The 19,459-nt window shown below is 36.7% G+C and overlaps 1 pseudogene; it reads left to right on the forward strand.

Annotated features, from left to right (window-relative positions):
* Nucleotides 1-10,540, forward strand: part of LOC116104573 — a 37,961-nt pseudogene extending 27,421 nt beyond the window's left edge.
* The last annotated feature ends 8,919 nt before the right edge of the window (nucleotides 10,541-19,459 follow it).

Genomic DNA, 19,459 nt, shown 5'->3' on the forward strand with positions numbered 1-19,459 from the left:
TTTTTTTTGTCTTAGCTAATGATTCATATCAAGGCCCACAAATGGTCATTGTACTGAGAATAAGAGATGTGGAATGATCAGCTTGATGGGAAATATATTTCAAACTGCCATCTCATTCTTAGACTTCTGCAATAATTCCCTCTATCTTTTCCATAAACCTATTCTGCACACAGAATGTCTTTAAAAGTAGAAATCCAATGACTGCAGAGATGGCTCAGTAGATCAGACTGCTAACTAATTCTTCAAAGGACCCAGGTTCCATTCTAGAACTCGCATGACTTATCACAATGATTTACAAGTTCATTTTATGGGGAACTAACATCTTTTAATGACCTCCACAGGCAGTTGCATGCATGATGCACACAAAAATTCAGGAAGGAACACACAAAAACATGTGTAATTTAAAGAATATAAAAAGTGAATAAAATATATGTGAAAACTTTCTTCCCTTATGATACCTTATAAAGTAACACTCTATCTAAAATAGTTCCTCACTCCTGTTATTGTTTGTTATACTTTTATATTGTCCTGAGATCTAATCTACTCACCCTTCAAAGTATTCATTTTTGTTTGTATGCTAGCAATTAACAGTGTCTTTGTTGTATGTTCTGAAATTAAAGCTCTTGCAACTCCATGAATAATTAATTTATTTTTATTGGTGTATTATCACTGTACATGGTGATAGGTTTCATTAAGGTAGTACTTTTGATTTGTATTCTCTGTTCTGACCATATTCACCCCATACCACTTTTATCTTTTGTTTTCTTTTTTCTGTTCCTTGGGTTGCCTTTTTTAAAATAGATTCCATTCACTTTTTATGTCATACAGTTTATATATAATCTTTGATTCACAAATAAAAGAAATATGTGACAAATATCCCTCTGAATGTGGCATATATTGCTTAATATGGTGGTCTGCCTCTATATTTGTTTTCCACCTAATACCATATTTCTGTTATTTTTTACGTCTGAATAAAACACAATTGCCTATATGCAATGTATTTTCTATATTAACCAGCTAATAAATATGTAAGTTGGTTCTAAATTTTGACTACTAAGAATTGCATTTTGGGGGTTTGATCTGATGGCTGCTATGTAATCAAATACTAAATACTGGCCAGAAAAATCTTGTTGCCCTTCAACCCCACCAGGAGATTCTCATATATACCAAGTGATGCTATGGAACTTGCTTCCCAAGTTAATTGTTTAGTACAAGGCTAAAATCTGGCAAGTCTGTTACTAGAAAAATGAAGAAAAGAAAAGAAAAAGAAAGAAAGAAAAAGAAACAGCCTTTTTGGCAGCCAATCAGAACCTACCATCAGAAGTTACCCCACATCCTGGCCTGAGGCAAAGACAATGAGTCATAAACAATTTCCAGGTTTCTCCAGTAACAGTTTCCAGGCTTCCCCAGTGACAGTTTCCAGTCCCCCATGCCCTAGCAATTGTTCTGTAATGTTCTTAGACAACTAATTAAGATAATCACCTATCCCTCCCTGTAATTTCCCCTAATGTGCTTTAAATTGGGCCTGTGAGCTCACTTGGGTGTCTCCATCTTGGTAAGTGGTAGACTCCAGCATGATAGACTTCTGCATAATAAAATGCTCTTTGTCTTTGCAAACTATTTGAGTCTAGGGTATCATTCTTTGCTGAATCTTGGATCCTTATACTGGAACTTGGCAATAGATAGAACTAGTAAGATTTTCAGTTACCTATGGGGGGTGAATCACAGTTAGAGAGAGAGAAAGAAGGGAGAATAATGGAAAAGGCTGCCATGAAAGGAGATGCACCATGAGCATGTGGTTAGGAGAAACATCGAGTAACAAGGGACATATATATATAGCTGGTATGTAAGTTAGAAGAGCTCCAAAACCTGCCTACTCTAGGCTTATACCTTGTAAATAAAATACCTGAATTCTGTGTCTTTCATATGGGCTAGCTAAAATATTTAACTCCTTTCATAAGTGTTAAATTATCCATGGATCTCTATGCACATCTGTGATATTTTGACTTGGAATTCCCCTGGTATATAATTACATGTGATATGACAAGTCATTTGATAGCTCTATTTTCAGATTTTTGAGCATTCTCCACTGTCTTCCACATTAAATCCCACCAATATTGGTTAGGGTTTTATTTTACCTCTAGTAACCTTGTCAACAATGTTGTACATTTTTCTTAGTGATAGTCTTTCTGGCTAGGGAAAGGCAGGATACAAATGTGGCTTTGATTTGCATTTGCCAGATGGTCAAAGTGTTTGGGTCTTGTAAGTTTATTGATTAATTTATCTTTTATAACTAATATTTTGTTGATTTCTTCACTCCACATAATGAGTTGTTTGAGATTTTTTGGTCATTGTTATTTAGATTTTGAGTCTATAAATATTCTATACATTAATTATCTGTCAGAAGTCTAGGTTTAAATTCTGTTCTCTTTAAGTCTGTCTCTTTATTTTTTTCCTTCTTTGATGAGCAGAAGATTTTATTTATATACAATTCACTATTTCCATCCAACTATTAGTTTTCTTGGATTGATTCTTACTTCCTGATTGATTTTATCATATGTAAAATTATTCTGAAGCCTTTCTGTCCCTTGGGCTCATCTGCTTCAGGAAAGATGAATGAATTAACTAGTGACTGTTCTTCACAGACAAGCAAGTAATGCCAATTTTCTTCTATATTTCATTGAGACTTGTCTGGAGAAATATACATCATACTCTTTGTCATGTCTTCTTTCATGTCCTAGCCCTCTGATGAAGTGTTTCCTTCTTGCCTATGACCTCCACCACTAAATGATAAAGTTGCTTAATTGAACACTAGCAACTGGCCATTTAAGCTGTGTTGTAGTGAATGGCACTTGAGAAATATAGAGTAAATTTAATTAGCAAAATATATGTTTTATTGAAGATATAATATTTAGATAACAGTCTTTAGAAAATAATATTCACCTCATTCTGTTTCTTGACTGTTTGCAGAAGTATAATTGGACCATCTGATCATTTTCATAATCACTTGTGTTAAGATGAGAAAGTTAATTCTTTTTTCTTTGAGACAGGGCTTCTCTTTGTAGTCCTGGCTGTCTTGGAACTCACTCTGTAGACCAGCCTGGCCTCAAACTCAGAAATGTGCCTGCCTCTGCCTCACAGGTGCTGGGATTAAAGGGGTGTGCCACCACTGTCCCTCTGAGAAAGTTAATTTTTATCTGGTAAACATTGGGCAAATAGTTCTCTGTTTTCAACAGGCAAGGACATTCAATTGTACTAAAAGCTTATTACAACTTTGTCCATACAAGTGTCAGGCTTTTCAAATGGCAGCATCACTAGCATTGACCTCCCAATTGTCTGTGTGCTAGTTTGACCTTGGTAGATGGCTAGCCATGTGTAGGTTAACATATTTTGAATTTGAAACATGGGTTTTTGGGTTAGCCGAGTGTTTCAGCAAACTAAAACAAGGGACAAACTCTTAGAGTTTGTTGGTTTACAAAACACTTTATAGTTCTTATTCATACTTCCTAGAAGTCCACAGGCCTTTATCTGGCAATATAAGATCAGTTCTATTATTACATCAGGAATGAACAAGATCTAATAATATCAGGAATGAACAAGATCTAATACTCAATGTTTTGGTGCCTGCTTAGCTTTTCACTGCTGTGCCAGCCATGCAAATACCAATCTTTGAAATGCTACACCAATTTCATCTTTGAAGAGGAGACTTTTGACATTGATATTTCTCCTATACACACTTTCAATATCTTTCTCTTCTACCTGTTCCTCAATTTAATACCCTTCCTATGTAATAGATCATTGGTGCTGCATTGTTTTAAAAGTCAAAAATCTCAGCGTTTTCAATGAAAACTCAGGAGCCAGAAGCTGGGGTGAAAGCCTGATAGCTCAGAGAGGCAGAGAAAATACCCAGCTGACCTTCCTACTCCACCAAAGTCCCAGAAAGAAAAGGCTTTTCTTCTTCTTTGAGCTGTGTTAAATATACTTCAACTTAAAGACCTTCCTTGCTGTTTACTTCTGGCCACTCCTTCTTGGCTACTTGCTTGCTCTGCCTGATGAGCTATGGTTGACTTTATTTACCTTTAGGATTAAAGTTATCTGCCAGAGCTGAGCCACACCACAAGTACTTGTTTACAGTAAACATAAAACACTACCATCAAAGGCACACAACCCCCCAAATTAGAAACAGTTCCCAATCTCAGGGTTCACAATATGACCCAGTGTCCTGCAACAATACTGTGGATATTAAATAACAAATACATCCATAGTCTAGCACATACTCAAAACCAAGTGGAACAGACACCATGTATGTATAGTATAACATGTACAAGTGGGAATGAAGAACATTTTCATATTTTTTCAGTTTTGCTAAGTACAACCAAGTAAGTAAAACATTCAACTTAAAGAGCAAAGAATTAAAATAATTTAAAAATCTGTGGAATTTATCTTAAGGGTCTAGGTGTTTGAGCCCATAGTACATTGTCTCTATTGCATTTGATATTGTAGAAATACAAAATATCCCAGGTAGTACTTGGTAGAGCAAGAGACTTAGTTCATGGTACGTAGGATACAATGGTGGTGAAAAAAAAATTTTTTTAAAAAGAAATCAACCAACCAAATAAACAAACAAACAAAAACAAAAACATAAAGAAAAAAAGAACAAGCAAACAAAAGAAAACAGAATTCCAGTGACATAACTTCTTCTTTCTCAGAATTTCACCTGTTAGGGATTTTCCTCTTCAAAATTATGTCATGGATTGGTGACCAAGACTTTAAAGTGAGGGCCCTTATGAGACATTTGTAAACCAAAGCCGTAATAGTACAGATAGGTTCCCAATACATCCCATGTCACCATAGATCATGGCCTTCTCTTCTCCTGCCCCTAAGTATATGGTGAACTCACTTGAAAAGTTTTAGCCCAACTTGAAATAGTTCAGGTTCCTGTCAACTAGTCAACTGCTTTAGCACTGACACAAATGAAGCTCCTTTCTCCAAGGGAGATTTAGAAACTAGAGAACTACTTTGTCCTTTAAACAGTCATTGTTAAAATGGAAATAAAAATAATACAGTAGGTATTTCTCATTATAAAAAGAAAAGCAAGAGAGACACTGAAGCATAGCTAGATACAAGTTGTCAGTCTGTTATAATAAGGGTCGGTTGTGACCACCTAAGTGTTTCTCTGAAGCTCTGATACACACTATGCATGTTCTTGTCTTTGTGTTGTTCTTGATATGTCACTTTCCTCTCCTGCTAAGAAATGCCTTGTGTTGGTATTTGAATAGCTTATTCAATTTTGCTCCCAGTAAGTAAAAGATGAGACTTTCTTTTGTGTTTATATAGTGCTCTCTCAGCAGGCAGTTGTTCAAACTTTCTAGTTATTCAAACTAAACAACCTTAAATTCTTTGGGCCGTTTTTTGTGTTATAAGTTATAAACAACTCCTTTAGACAAAAGATAGCACAAAATCTCCTTCGGGGAGCCTCCATTTACATTGATATGAAATTCAAGGTTTATAAAAATATTTGATTGTTTTTGAATTCTTTAATATTTTCGTCTAAGAAAATCTAAAAGCAATACACTCCTTTAAAAACATGTTTAAAAGGTCTTTGTATGACTTTGACTTGAAAAAATGTTTTACCTGTTTATAATCTTGATTTAATTCAGTGGGTCTCAAGTTTCCTAATACTATGACTTCTTAATTCAGTTCCTCTTGTTATGGTAAACACTAACGATAAAATTACTTTGTTGCTGCTTCAGAATTATAATTTTGCTACTCTTATAAATTATAATGTAGATGTTTGATATGGGACCCTCAAAGGGGTTGCAACCCACAGGTTGAGAACAGCTGATTTAAACATTGCCCTGTACCTCCTTGTGTTCAGAAAACAATTGCCATTTTAAGTTCTTGAGAATGAAAGCAGGTTTTATTGCTCAAGTTAAAAAAGATATAGGTTGATATTTTGCTTCAGTATAGAAGGTGCAATTTGATTATATTCTGGGGTATTTCATTATCTCCTGTAGCACCTTCTCATCAGAGGCAATTGAAAGACTGAATTTAGAAATTTAGGAGAAAGCATGCTAATGAAAAGGGAAATGTATTAGTAGAAATGTATATATACTGTATAACCTTTACTTAAAGGACATAGAAGGTCTCTGTAACGAGCCAAGAATGTAGACTAGCCAGTTTCAGAAACCTGTTGGCCACAAAGGCTTCCCCTAGTTAGGTCCAAGAACAAAAGGCAGGATATGAGCCATCTGGGTAGTTCTAGGAAATGGTCAGCCATAAAGTGAATAACATTGTCCAGACCACATTCTTGTGCATAATGAGTGTGTAGGACGTTTTACTTATGACGCTGACTCAAATAGGGTCTGAGACTCTTTAGAATTTTCCACTGTTCTCTTGTTATGTTTCCTTGGTAATCCCTTCACCCCCCTAGTTTGTGGGTTTTCCCTTTAAATACCCGACACTTCTTGTGTTTGGCGTTGAACTCTGGCCAGCAAGGTCATGAGATCGACCCGGTACCGGTATCCCCAATAAACCTCATGTGATTGCAGCAAGTTCGGTCTCTCGTGAGTCATTGGGTGGTCAAGCTGTCCCGAGACTTGAGTAAGGATCTCCCCAGTTCCGGGGGTCTTTCACAATAAAACCAATCAATACTTTTATCTTTATATGTAGGAATTTTCTTAGACAAATCCACAGTAGAAGCTGAATAATTAATATTCGTATGAATTATTCTCTGATTGTCATTTCTACTCTCCATTAGTAACTTCTGTGGGGACCTCAGCACTGCCTCCTGCAGTATGGGATTTTTTACTCCAGTGTCACCTTAATTGACCTGTGAACCAATCTCTGTATCATGTATAAAGTAATGTAAAATCAAACAAAATTTCAGTCAGAATCAAATACTACACAGCACAGATATTTCAATGAACTATTTCAAATATGTAAGAAATAGATTTCTTCCTACAACTCTAGGGTTTTCTGATGTATACTGTGCCAAAGATATGTGCTCTTAGGCTGCTTCCAGTAAATTCTGAAGTTTGCTTCCTTCTCTGTATTCATATAGAGAGATGATTATTTGTAATTGTTAAATTGGAAACAAGGAATGTTTCTTGCTAGAGCTTCCAGCATATGTGTGAATCTCTGCCTTGGCAACTGATTCATCTAAATTAGGCTCATAAAAAAATGCCTATGGGATTTGATGATTAACTTAAATCAATTTAATGGATGAGAATAATCACAACTCTAATTTATGCCTTACAACAAATTAGGTTTTTGAAACTTATGGATTAAAAGTTTAGAGCCAGGAAAATATTTTTTTCTTCCAATAAAAATATTGTTATGTTCATTAAAAATATGAAATTTATACTTATATTTAGTTGTAGAAACATTTTACAGGTACATTTTCTAGGAGAAAAATTTTCACTATTTTTCTGTTTTATTTTCATAAATATCACATTGATGTGTTTTTCTTTCTTATTCAACCAGATATACAAAATTCATTCTTTCATTTTTTATTAGGTATTTCCTTTATTTACATGTCATATGATATCTCCTTTCCCAGTTTCTTCTCTGAAAAAAATAAAAATAAATAAAAATAAAAATAAAAACAAAAACAAAAACAAACCCCTGCTCACCACCCCACCTTCTCCTGCTTACTTTCATTTTTTACCAAAGCAGGAAAAAGATTTCGCTCTTATGTTTGTTAGAAAATTCTTATTACTTTCAATGAAGAGAACCAGACAAAGACATGTATACAACTATCCAAATTAAACATTGCTAATTTTAAAAAGAAATCTGTGAATTATATATTCTCATATTGAGATGGCCTTCAGACCATTTGGAGATCTGCTGAAGGTCATAACAGTCTGTACCTGTTGTGGTTTGTAGGTACCACAGAATGGTAAGAATATTGTTTGCTACCTCCCTTGGAAGTTTACATGCAACCATCTGGTATCATGACAGCTACTGCCCAAGAAGGAAGCTTATGTGTCAAACCTAGATTGTGTCTTCTGCATCCTGTGTCTGAAATGTATAGTGGTGTCTACATCAACATAGACTTAACTTTCTCTTCTGAGGACAGCTTGGAGAAATAGCAAGAACCTATATAATATTTGGGGTGTCTCTTAGACAACCCTGATCAACAAATTAAAACAAAAGAAAGGAAGAGATAAGGGGAAGGGAGGGGAGGAGGATGGGAGGGGAAGGGAGAGGAGGGGGAGGGGAGGGGAGGGAAGGAAAGAACCCTGTACATGCTTGATTTGGGGATTTTTGTGGGTGGTCTTTGGCTCTTTGAGAAGCATTGTTAGCTCAGTTGAGAAATTCATTTTTCAACTATATATGTGTGTATATACAGACTTAAGTGTATGGGTGTTTTAGCTATTGTCTTAGTCAGGGTTTCTATTCCTGCACAAACATCATGACCAAGAAGCAAGTTGGGGAGGAAAGGGTTTATTCAGCTTACTTCCATATTGCTGTATATCACCAAAGGAAGTCAGGACTGGAACTCAAGCAGGTCAGGAAGCAGGAGCTGATGCAGAGGCCATGGAGAGATGATCCTTACTGGCTTGCTTCCCCTGGCTTGCTCAGCCTGCTCTCTTATATAACCCAAGACTTCCAGCCCAGGGATGGCACCACATACAAGGGGCCCTACCCCCTTGATCACTAATTGAGAAAATGCCCCACAGATGGATCTCATGGAGGCACTTCCCCAACTGAAGCTCCCTTGTCTGTGATAACTCCAGCCAATGTCAAGTTGACACACAAACCAGTCAGTACAGCTATATAGGTAATAGTACAGAAATCCTTACTGCTATTTTATCCTCACCTGCCTTCTCTGTTCTCTGCACTTAACTCTCTTAACCTTCCATAACTAAACCTTTCCATAACTAAACCTTTCCATTTTCTGTTTTCTCACTGCAAATGACTTTTATCCTACTAATCTCTCTATTGCCCCTCGACTCCACAATGGTCTCTTTCTACATTTCTGTTTCCGCCGTTACTACTAGCTATATAAACTCTCATCTGGACAATTGGAAATAGGAATCTTGGATAAAAAAGTACAAGCACAAAGTTTTTCTTCCTCGGCTGAAGTTACCTGTCTCTCAATACGATCTTTTAAAATTCCATGCAATTACATGAAAATTTCATGATTTCTTATTTCTTTGCAACTGAATAATTTTCCATATTGTATATGTACACATTTTCATTACTTATTCATTGGTGGAAGACACTGAGGAATTTTTAATTCTCTAGCTATTGTGAATAGAGCAGCTCTGAAAATGACTGAGCAAGAATCTATGGTGCACGATGAGTCCTTTGGGCATATTCCAAGGAGGGGTAGAGTTCAGTTGTATGATAGATTTAGTTTGGGTTTTGGGGAATCATCCCCACACTGATTTTAGAGAGGCTGCACCAAGTTTGCAATTTCACTGACTGAACCTCGGTTCTGTTTCACCAGCATTTGTTGTCAGCTGTTTGGTTGAGCTTTGCCTTTCTGATTGGAATAATACAAAAATCTCAAAGTGGTTTTGATTTCCATTCCTCTGACTACTTAGAGACAATGATCATTTTGAGCTTTATTTTTTTTTAACTGTTATTATTTCTTCTTGAGAACTCTGTTCAGATCTCAAGGCCATCATTTGAATGTATCATTTGTTTTGTGTTCTTCTCTTTTGACTCTGTCTTTTATTAGATTTGCTGTCAAGGTGCAGCAGAATCCAAGCAGGCCAACAGAACCCAACAATGATGCACATGGTGTTAGAGGCTCTAAAGACCGGGGAGAAACCCCAGGCACATCCATTGTAGCCATCAGGGTCTATATCAAACGTAAGTACCCAACAGTGGACACCACCCGTTTCAAATACCTGTTGAAGCAGGCTCTGGAAACTGTCATTCATTGAGGCCTACTTGCCTGGCCTGCCAACTACAAGGGCAAGGGTGCAACTGGCAGCTTCAAACTAGTTCTCAGGCCCAAGAAAAGAAAGCCTACACCCTGAAATCTCACAGGGGAGCTGCAGGTGCCAAGGAGACATGCCCCAAGAAATCTGGATTGCTGAAGAAAAACCAAGTTGGCAAGGCCAAGATGAAAAGGGGAGAAGAGGAAGGCTTATCTTTGCTCAGCAGCCACATTGGAAATAGCGCCTAAGAAAGTCAAGGCGACACCGAAAGAGGTCAGAAACGTCCCTCTAAAACAAGACAAAGGTGCAGGGGCCCCTCTCACTGCCAACATAGGCCAGAAGGTCAAAGAGAATGGGAGCAGGAAAGAAGCAGATGCCCATGGGAAAACCAAAGGTGTGTGTGAGAAACCAAAGCCCTCAGTTAGCAAGGTCCAGAATAGTGTTGCTTCCCTTGCCAAAAGGAAGATGGCAGCCATGACCCACACTGACACAGTACAGAAGACCAAAGCACCCACTCCTTCCATGGGACACAAAGCACAACTGACACCTAGGGTCATGAAGACCCCGAGAACACCAAAAGGCCTGAGTTACCCTCCAAGACCTTGTCCAAGGCTCCCAGCAAGAAGGCTGAGGCTAGTAGCTAGGGCCAGGGTTGGGGAGATGTCAACTTTGAAGCTTTTTATTCTCTAACAAACTGTAATAATGTTTAATCATAATTTATTTATCAATAAAGACTTTTCTTTGTATTAAAAAATCTGTGTTCATCTGTTTTTGAATGTTCCTACTGATATATTTACACACTACCAATGACTAACTATTATTTATATTTTACACTTTACTTCTGTTTGTGACACACACCCTAGATATCTTAATATGCTCTTTGCTTCTAAAACAAAATCTACCACACAATCTTTCAAATCCTTTCTAGTTTCTATATTCTTTCTTCCTGCCCTTAAGTTCAGTGGGGAAAAACTATAGAAGTTACCTATTAATTCTCATCATTTTGACTTTCTAAGTGAAAATTTTGTTTAGGGATACTTTTTTGCCTGTCTTAGCTCTCTTACTCTGAATTTCTTGTTGCTATAACTTATTTCTATTACCATTGAGAATTAAATAAAATATCTTACAGCATTACCTATACCAGTATTCATGATAGTCCCAAGGAGAAGACTAAGTAAATATTTTTAATAATTTTAAATATTATGTTTTCATTATTCATAATATGTTTAAAGCTGAATTTTAACAGACAACTTTTTTATTGCATATTTTATTTATTTACATTTCAAATGTTATCCCAATGTCTGATTCCCACCTCCCCACGAAAACCCCTATCCAATCCCCTCTCTTCCTGCTTCTATGTGGGTATACCCCCACCTACCCACCCACTCTTGCTCCCGCTCCCTCACATTCTCCTTCACTGGGGCATCAAGCCTTAATCGGGCCTCTTCTCCCATTGATGCCCTACAAAGCCATCCTCTGCTACATATGTGGTTGGATACATGAGTCCTTCCATGTGTGCTCCTTGGTTGGTGGTTTAGACTCTGGGAGCACTGGTTAGTTGATATTGTTTTTCTTCCTATGGGGTTGCAAACTCCTTCAGCTCCTTCAGTTCTTTCTCTAACTCCTCCATTGGAGATGCCAGGATCAGTTCAATGGCTGAATGTGAGCATCTGCCTCTGTGTACATCAGACTCTGAAAAAGCCTATCAGGATACAGCTATATCAGACTCCTGACAGAATGCACTTCTTGGCATCCACAATAATGTCTAGGTTTGGTGACTGTATGTGGGATGGTGCCACGCCCACTCATCTACTCCAGTCATATCTAAATTATCTAGGGTACTGGAGTAGATGAGTGGGCGTGGCAGGATGGATTCCCAGGTGGGGCAGTCTCTGAATGACGTTCCCTTCAGTCTCTGCTCCACACTTTGTCTCTGTATTTGCTCCCATGAGTATTTTGTTCCCCCTTCTAAGAAAGATTGAAACGCCCATAACTTCTAAACAACCAAAATCTAATCTGATAGACTAAACCTTGTAGCACCTCAGAAGTTTCCTCATTTTATATTCCAAAAATAACTTCACCTTTCCAAGGGTAACCATTATCCTGTTTTTTATCAGTTCATATTACTTTCAAATTGTCTGTACCTTATAAAATGAAAGTATATTAGTCATACCCTTTAGTGTCTGACATCTTTTACTAAGATTCATTGATATGTTGGTTGATGTTTTAATATATCAAATACTATCTACCTAACTAGAAAGTGACTCCACTGTCATTTAGATGTTTGGCAAAATAAATAATGATGCTTCTGAAATCTTTATGACAGAGAACACTTTGCATCTATGTACTCATTTCTGTTAGATAGGACTTTTTATACATAAAAAGGGAATTTTGGATTAATACATAGGAAAACACTCAACTTCAATGACCATAGCTAAGTGATTTCTAAAGTAATATGAAAAGTGTAATATAATATATATTTAACATCATATATAATTAATACCATTAGAACTTTAGATTTCCCAACTCCATTACATGTTTCTCATATTTCATATTGTTGTGCATGTATTAGCATATCATTTTAAAATTCCATACACAAAAAGGCAAAAAAAAAAAAAAGCCTTCTATAGCTTTGATCTTATAGTTTCTAAGCATCAAGTATAGCTTGGATGCCTCTTTGTATCAGAATTCACAAAGCTATAATGTAGGTATAAGACATTTGTGTGATTATTAGAGAATCATCAACATTGAAATCCATGATTATCATTGACATTATCAATTGAAATTGACTGAAATGCAAAGGACCAGGACTTTGGTTGCTTAGAGGCTTAGGCCATCTTCAACACTGCTCTGCTAAGGGACTTCAAACCTGAGGAGATTTTTAGAAGTAGGCTAGAGTTTCTGGTCACATGCCCCTTCCTATCATGGTTTCTTAAATAAATAGGTCAGCCAGAGGAATCAATAGAGTCAATGTGGTAGGAAGATGAACTCCTATACAAGAGTAAGGTCAGAGGAGGGACGGCCTATCCTTCTGGAAGGCACTGTTGTTTATAAGCAAGTTGCTACCCAATCTTCCATGAGTCAAAGGGAAGAGAAGAAACAAGGGCTTGGGAAAAGTGGAAAGATGGGGATGGTCTCTTTAGGTTTTGCTACATCCCACAAGATATTTAATATTCTTTAGAAAATCCAGTTTTATTTACTTATAAATCCCACTCTGAGATGTACTTTTTCTGAGCATCTCCACATTTCTTTTCTGTATTACATTCTACATGAGATTTCTCATTTAATTTTTTTATTCATTTTGATTTGATTATAATTTCAAACGTACTTTTCCATGAAACAGCTTGGTGTTTGCTCAGTTTTCTTAAAAACATATTTCTCCATTTTTCCCATCACATTAATATTTTCTACCTGTACTTTGGTGTGAAACTAAAAGTGGGTAAATCGGAAACCTATCAGGGGGCTTATTTCTGAAGATATCTTACTATCATCTCCCAAGCCATGGACTGCTTTTTCTTCTTCACTAAGGGATGGGGCCTTGTGTGTCCTACCCCATTCATGGTAAACTGTGGGCACATGTGACCCTACACAGGTAACCATAGCTGTTGCAAGGTCTCAGGTATAGTATCTCTGTTCAGAGGATACTGCTTCATGGCAATCACTCCAGTATCCTGCCTCCAACAATCTTCCTCTTCCCTCATTTAGGACATGCCCTCAGCCTTGAGAGTAGGGAATGTATTGCAGATGTCCCATTTGGGGATGGATATTCCATCAACTCTTGTTCTCTAATATTTTACCTGTTGTGTTTCTCTGTAAGCACTACTGTCTTCTGAAAACGGAATCTTTGATAAGGAATGCAACCTGTACTTACCATGGTTATAAGGATAAGTATTTAGATGGCAGCTGAATGCTACCTCAGATTAGGAACCTGATACCAGTAGGTTCTTTTCAAGGATCCATGATCTCTCAAACTGTGGTTAGCGGCATTGGTAAGAGACATGGATTTTACTATGCTAAGTGGAACTTAAGCCCAAGCTGAAAGCTCTTGGTTACCTCCAATTTATTAGTACCAGTCTGTCATCATGGGATTTCATGTCAGGTAAGCCATTATTGTAGCTCACAGGAGTTAGAGCTGTGTGCAATTTCTGGTAACATTTCTTTCCAGGCAGCATTCATGACAACTTGTAATCCCATGACAGGTAACCGTTAGAGAGAAGATGCTGAGGTTAGGTAAGCATCAGAGAGAAGATGCTGAGGTCAGAAGCAAGTTAATTTCTTCAGGTCCAATGACTGAAATGTGTGGTGACTTCAGCAGTAAGCTCTTACCCTTACGTTCTGGACACCGTTGTTTCAAACAGTTAGTGAAACAAAAAGATTTTACTTCACTGTTGTTAAATTGACACTAGTTTTAAATTTTTTTCTAAAATCAAATTTTGATTGATTATGTGGGACTTTCATACCATACATTCTATCACACTCATTTCCTATTCCTCCCAGGTCCACCCTCCTAACCTTGCACCAAGTAGAATTTGTGTTGCCCTTATACTCACTAGAGAATGGTCAAAACTTCTGCCAGAAGCCATCAAGTGTGAAGAGCTAAACATCAGCATCTTTATCACATTTTTAAAAGGTTTCTCTTCAATGACTTCCTGTATAGAATGTTTCCTTTAATTTTATTTTATCTTATTTTATTTTATTTTATTTGTGGTTGTGGCAAAGTAGCAATGGTTGTTGCAGAAGTCTCCCATGTTTCTTATTCTTTTTTTTTAACTTTTATTGCATTATGATGAGAAAAGTTAACATGATTTCAATTTATCTGAATTTGTTAACATTTAAAAACATATTTTAAATAAATAGAATTAAATTACATCCTTGTTTCCATTTTGTACCCCAACTCCTCCCAGAGACCTCCCTTCAATGCCTACAATATCTTTTTTGTCATATTCTTTTAAATTTATAAAATATTGTAACAATAAAAATGAGTATTACAAAAGTTATTTGATATAAAACAACAATCAATTTAACAGTCTTATGTAGATGATTGTCTACAGCAATAGTGAAAATACATACATTTTTCTCAATATAAATTTTAAATAACTTCAAACATATTAACTGTATATTTCAAAATAATATATCACTACTAGTACATTCTCAAATGAACATAAATATATAAAGTCTTTTTGTTTGTTTGTTTTGTATTTAGTAAAGCTTAAAATCTTGGCTCTTACTGCGGTACAAGCCCAAAATAAGAACAATTTTTCGACATTGGATTTTATTGTAATAAGGCTGTACTTCAACGACCCTCACATCACCAAAGGATTTTACCTCCATCGTAGCTAAGCTGAGAGTTGACAGTTCTGCTGTGCCAAGGAATGAATTGTAGGCATGATTTTTGGATACAGATTTCCTGCTATGGTCAAAGCAATTTCACTTTATTGAGTGACTTTATTCTCAGCCCACAGAGAACAGGTTACATTCATTTAAGAAAAGGTGTGTGTATTAAGATGGTCATTCCATAAAGTCATTCACCATCTGTTTCAATGAACAATGGTTCTACTTGGAGGGTGGCACAGACATTAGGTGAGGGTAAGAATTTGGTTCATTGGCTGTGATAATTTGGAAAAGCATTCATCTCAGAGAAAGAGTAACTTATAAAGTCCTCTTCTTCAAACTTGATACAAGAGTTACAAAGGTCAAGCAAAGCATTCAGTCTCACTCTTTGTTGTTCTCTTACAAGCCCCTTCCAAATTTAATTGTCTATATGTCTTTTGGGTATATAAATACTTTTGAAATATGTAAGCTGTTCTGAAAACCATAGTATAGTGTAAAAACATGAAATAAACAATACTACTAATAGAGAGGCTGAGATAGGAGAAGCAAGATCTCAAGACCCTTATGTTGTACACAGCAAGACACTGTCATGAACAAACAAACTGAAAGTGTATATGGATTGTATAATATTCTCCAATTACCAAATTAGAGAGACCATTGGATGACAATCAACAAATTTCTAATTCCTCATATTATTGGATTTCAATCGATTAGGATATGTTGGTAATATTAATTTTCATATTAAGATATTAAGAAAAGATAATCGTCACTTCCTGTTATTTTTGTTGTAAGAGGTGGAATTAGATTTGTGTGGATTTGTTGAAAGATTAGTTTCTTGCTTCTTCTAGGGTGTAGTTTCACTCCTTATGTTGATGTTTTCCATCTATTATCCTTTGTAGGGCTGAATTTGTGCAAAGATATTGTGTAAATTTTGTTTTGTTCCGCTGGTTCCAGTTACTCCCAGTGTTGGAATAGATGTTGCGTCCTCCTCACCTCTGATCTTGGGCATGTTAGAGTGCCTGGGAGTGGAGCTTCCTCTGGGTGTTGTGGGACTGGCTGCGAAGCTTGTACCCAAGGTTTGCTCAGGGCACCAGCCCAGACAGACCGGAAGGAACCTGAGCCACTGGTATGGTGGAGTTCCAGTGTGCCTGGTACTGCTGGTCCCAGTTACTCCTGTATGTTTCTTATTGTTAATAATGAGTTTGGAATCATTAATACCTCTGTAATAGCAGCTTCCTTTCTCATAACAGTCAGAGGCAACATGTATGGATCATGGACATCAAAATGGTCTCTGGTGGCAGCAGGGTTGACAGACATCCACAAGGCCTCAGGCTGTAGCACAAAAGCTGGACCTCAACATGATCCATGGTGTCAAATGGACCAGGGACACCAACATGGCATCTAGTAGCAACACAGACAACAGACATCCATATGGCTTCTGGCAGTAACACAAACCATAAACATCAACCAGGCCTCAGGATCTCAGGCCAGGGACATTAGCATGGCTTCCAGAGACAACCTGGGCTAGGACATCCACATGTCCTCTGATGATAATTGGACCTCAAAAATCAACATGGTCTCAGGATGGCAACACAGATCACAGACAGCACCATGGCCTCTAGTGGCAGCACAAGCCATTTCTTAGATGCCAGCTGGGCAGCACATTCAGTGGTAGAAACTGTACAAGCTCCATGCTGATGCAAACCATACTACCTGTTCTATTGCAACTATGCTCCCACATAGGGTGCTGCTGCTGTATGGATATATGCATACTACTCCATTCATTTGCCATCCTTTCAACTTCTCCATCATATCTGTATTAATGAAAGAGGCATTTCAAACTTCAGTTTGTCACACACATACACATTATATATATATATATATATATATATATATATATATATATATATATATATAAAATGAATGAAGAATATGTGATCTGTAGAACAATAGAACTGCATTCGACCACAAAGTAGACTGAATAGGTTGTTGCAAGAACATGGATACAACTATGGCTCATCATTTTAGGTCTCCTGATTTCTCTCATTTGTATGATGTAGCTTTATAAGTACATACATATATCTTAATATAACTGACTAGGAAGAAGAATTGAAGCAGTGAGAGGACAGGAGGGTAGAATAATGTGGAGCAAATATGATCAAAGCACAGGATGCACTTGAGCAAATATTTCCTTATGAAACCCACACTTTGTACCTTGAACATTAACTAATTGTTCTTTTAAAAGTTCCCTTCACTTTGATAAGCTTCATATGGTCTGTGAATTTTATCATGGGTATCTGGAAATTTTATTAGTGAGTACATACCATGTATGTCCTTTGGTGTTTGACTTACCTCACTCAGGATGATACTTTCTACTACCATTCATTTGCCTTCAAAATTCATGATGTCCTCGTTTTTAATAGTTGAGTAGTACTCGTTGTATAAATGAACCATATCCTCTATATCCATTCCTTAATATATATGTGTATATATATGTATATATACATGTGTGTGTGTGTGTGTGTGTGTGTGTGTCCAAATAGCATTACTTGTGAATACTTACTGCAGTAAGTCATTTGGCTGGTTCAAGGTCTTTGGTTTCTGAAACACCAGAAATACTGGACTATCACTGCGACTTTTCTGAAATATAGTATTGTTACCCAAGGTCAGCATGATATTTCTGCAAGGCAAGGCATCAAGGGGCAGGATCTTTGATGAAGGCCATTTTTACTGACATCCACTTCACCCAAGATTGCTAACATCCCTGAAGCCCCAGAGAAGCAGATGGGGCCTATGCTCTCGTTCTCCAGTAGAGAAAGCAGCATGAGTTGACAACTGTTGCCATCTTGAATGTATCTTCAAAATATGTTTTAAAAGTTCGGATAACAGAAATTACAGATGTGCTGGGGCACATTTAGCAGAGATACAGCATTTTCTCCTATGAGATTCTCAGCAGGGCAGCATTCCCTCTCAGGCTTGGAATCCTGCAGCAACAGTGATGACCTCAGTTCCTCCATGGCCTATGCAAGGGTGACAGTAAGACTGGGCTGATTTTTAAGGTTAACATTAAAAGTACTTATTTGACACTATAATCATCAAATATCTAAACAAAACCAACCAAACAAACAAACAAACAAAAAACCAAGAACTGATATCAATTTTCATCTGTTGTATTATTTCTAAATTTCATCTTATCTAAAATTTATTTCTATCAGGTTATCTTAATGGTTTTAAATATGATTCTTCAATGTTTCTTCCATTTTCTAGTTGCTGCACTGAGTATCACTCAGCTATAAATGAATGTAATCTACCCAAATTTATAAGCCAAGTAATTTAAATTTTAGATAAACTTGCTATAATTACATTCATTATGAATCTATCAAAGATAAGTAATTTCCCTCACATTCTCTCTATCTTTATTAATAGATTTTGAGGTTTTAGTTTTCACAGTGGGTGATGTTTTTATTACCAACAATAAAAATTAAATAGACTTTTAAGATATTAAGGAAAGGGGCCTGGGTAAGATTAAAGTGGATCTACTATGATTCAATTACAGATGTTACTGTTTAGTTTGGGGGAGTATTCTAGAATGCTAATTCTTTCACCAAATTCTGTGTATCCAATTTGAGGTCTCTCAACTCTGTAGTATGTTTTACTATTTCAGTAATTGTGAGCATATTATTGCTTTTATTAAGTCATTTTGCATAGAGCCTAGATCAAAGCAAGGGTCTTAAGGCTTCTTGATCATTCAAAGATTTTTGCAAAATTTGTGGATTAAACAGCTCTATACAAGTGATGGATGAAAAGTGGATAAATACTTAGGTTTGCATTTGGTGATGTGATTTGCATCTGGAACATCCCCCAAAGTCCTGCTTTTGGTCACTTGGTTATCGAGTGATACTGTTTTGGGAGCTTCTGAACCTTAGGCTTGGTTTGTGAAATGGATCACTGGTGGCAGGTCCTTGAAGTTTACACACCTGTATTTAATATAGTTATTATAAAGAAAGAGATAAACTAATTTCTAGCTTGGCTTATCTAGAAAGTCTGATCAATACAATCTGTGTGATATGTATAGCTTCTGTTTATTTTGCCTGTTTTGAGAACTGAATCCCAACCCAGTTGATGAAGAGGAAGCACCATTCTTGTAACAGGTTGAACATCATTAGAACAAATGTTTTCCAGTGATGGCTTCACTGAGAGACTGAAAGTGGCTAAACTTGTGTTGGTAATCA

The sequence above is a fragment of the Mastomys coucha genome, unplaced genomic scaffold (genome assembly GCF_008632895.1).
Source record: "Mastomys coucha isolate ucsf_1 unplaced genomic scaffold, UCSF_Mcou_1 pScaffold22, whole genome shotgun sequence".
NCBI classification, from domain to species: Eukaryota; Metazoa; Chordata; class Mammalia; order Rodentia; family Muridae; genus Mastomys; species Mastomys coucha.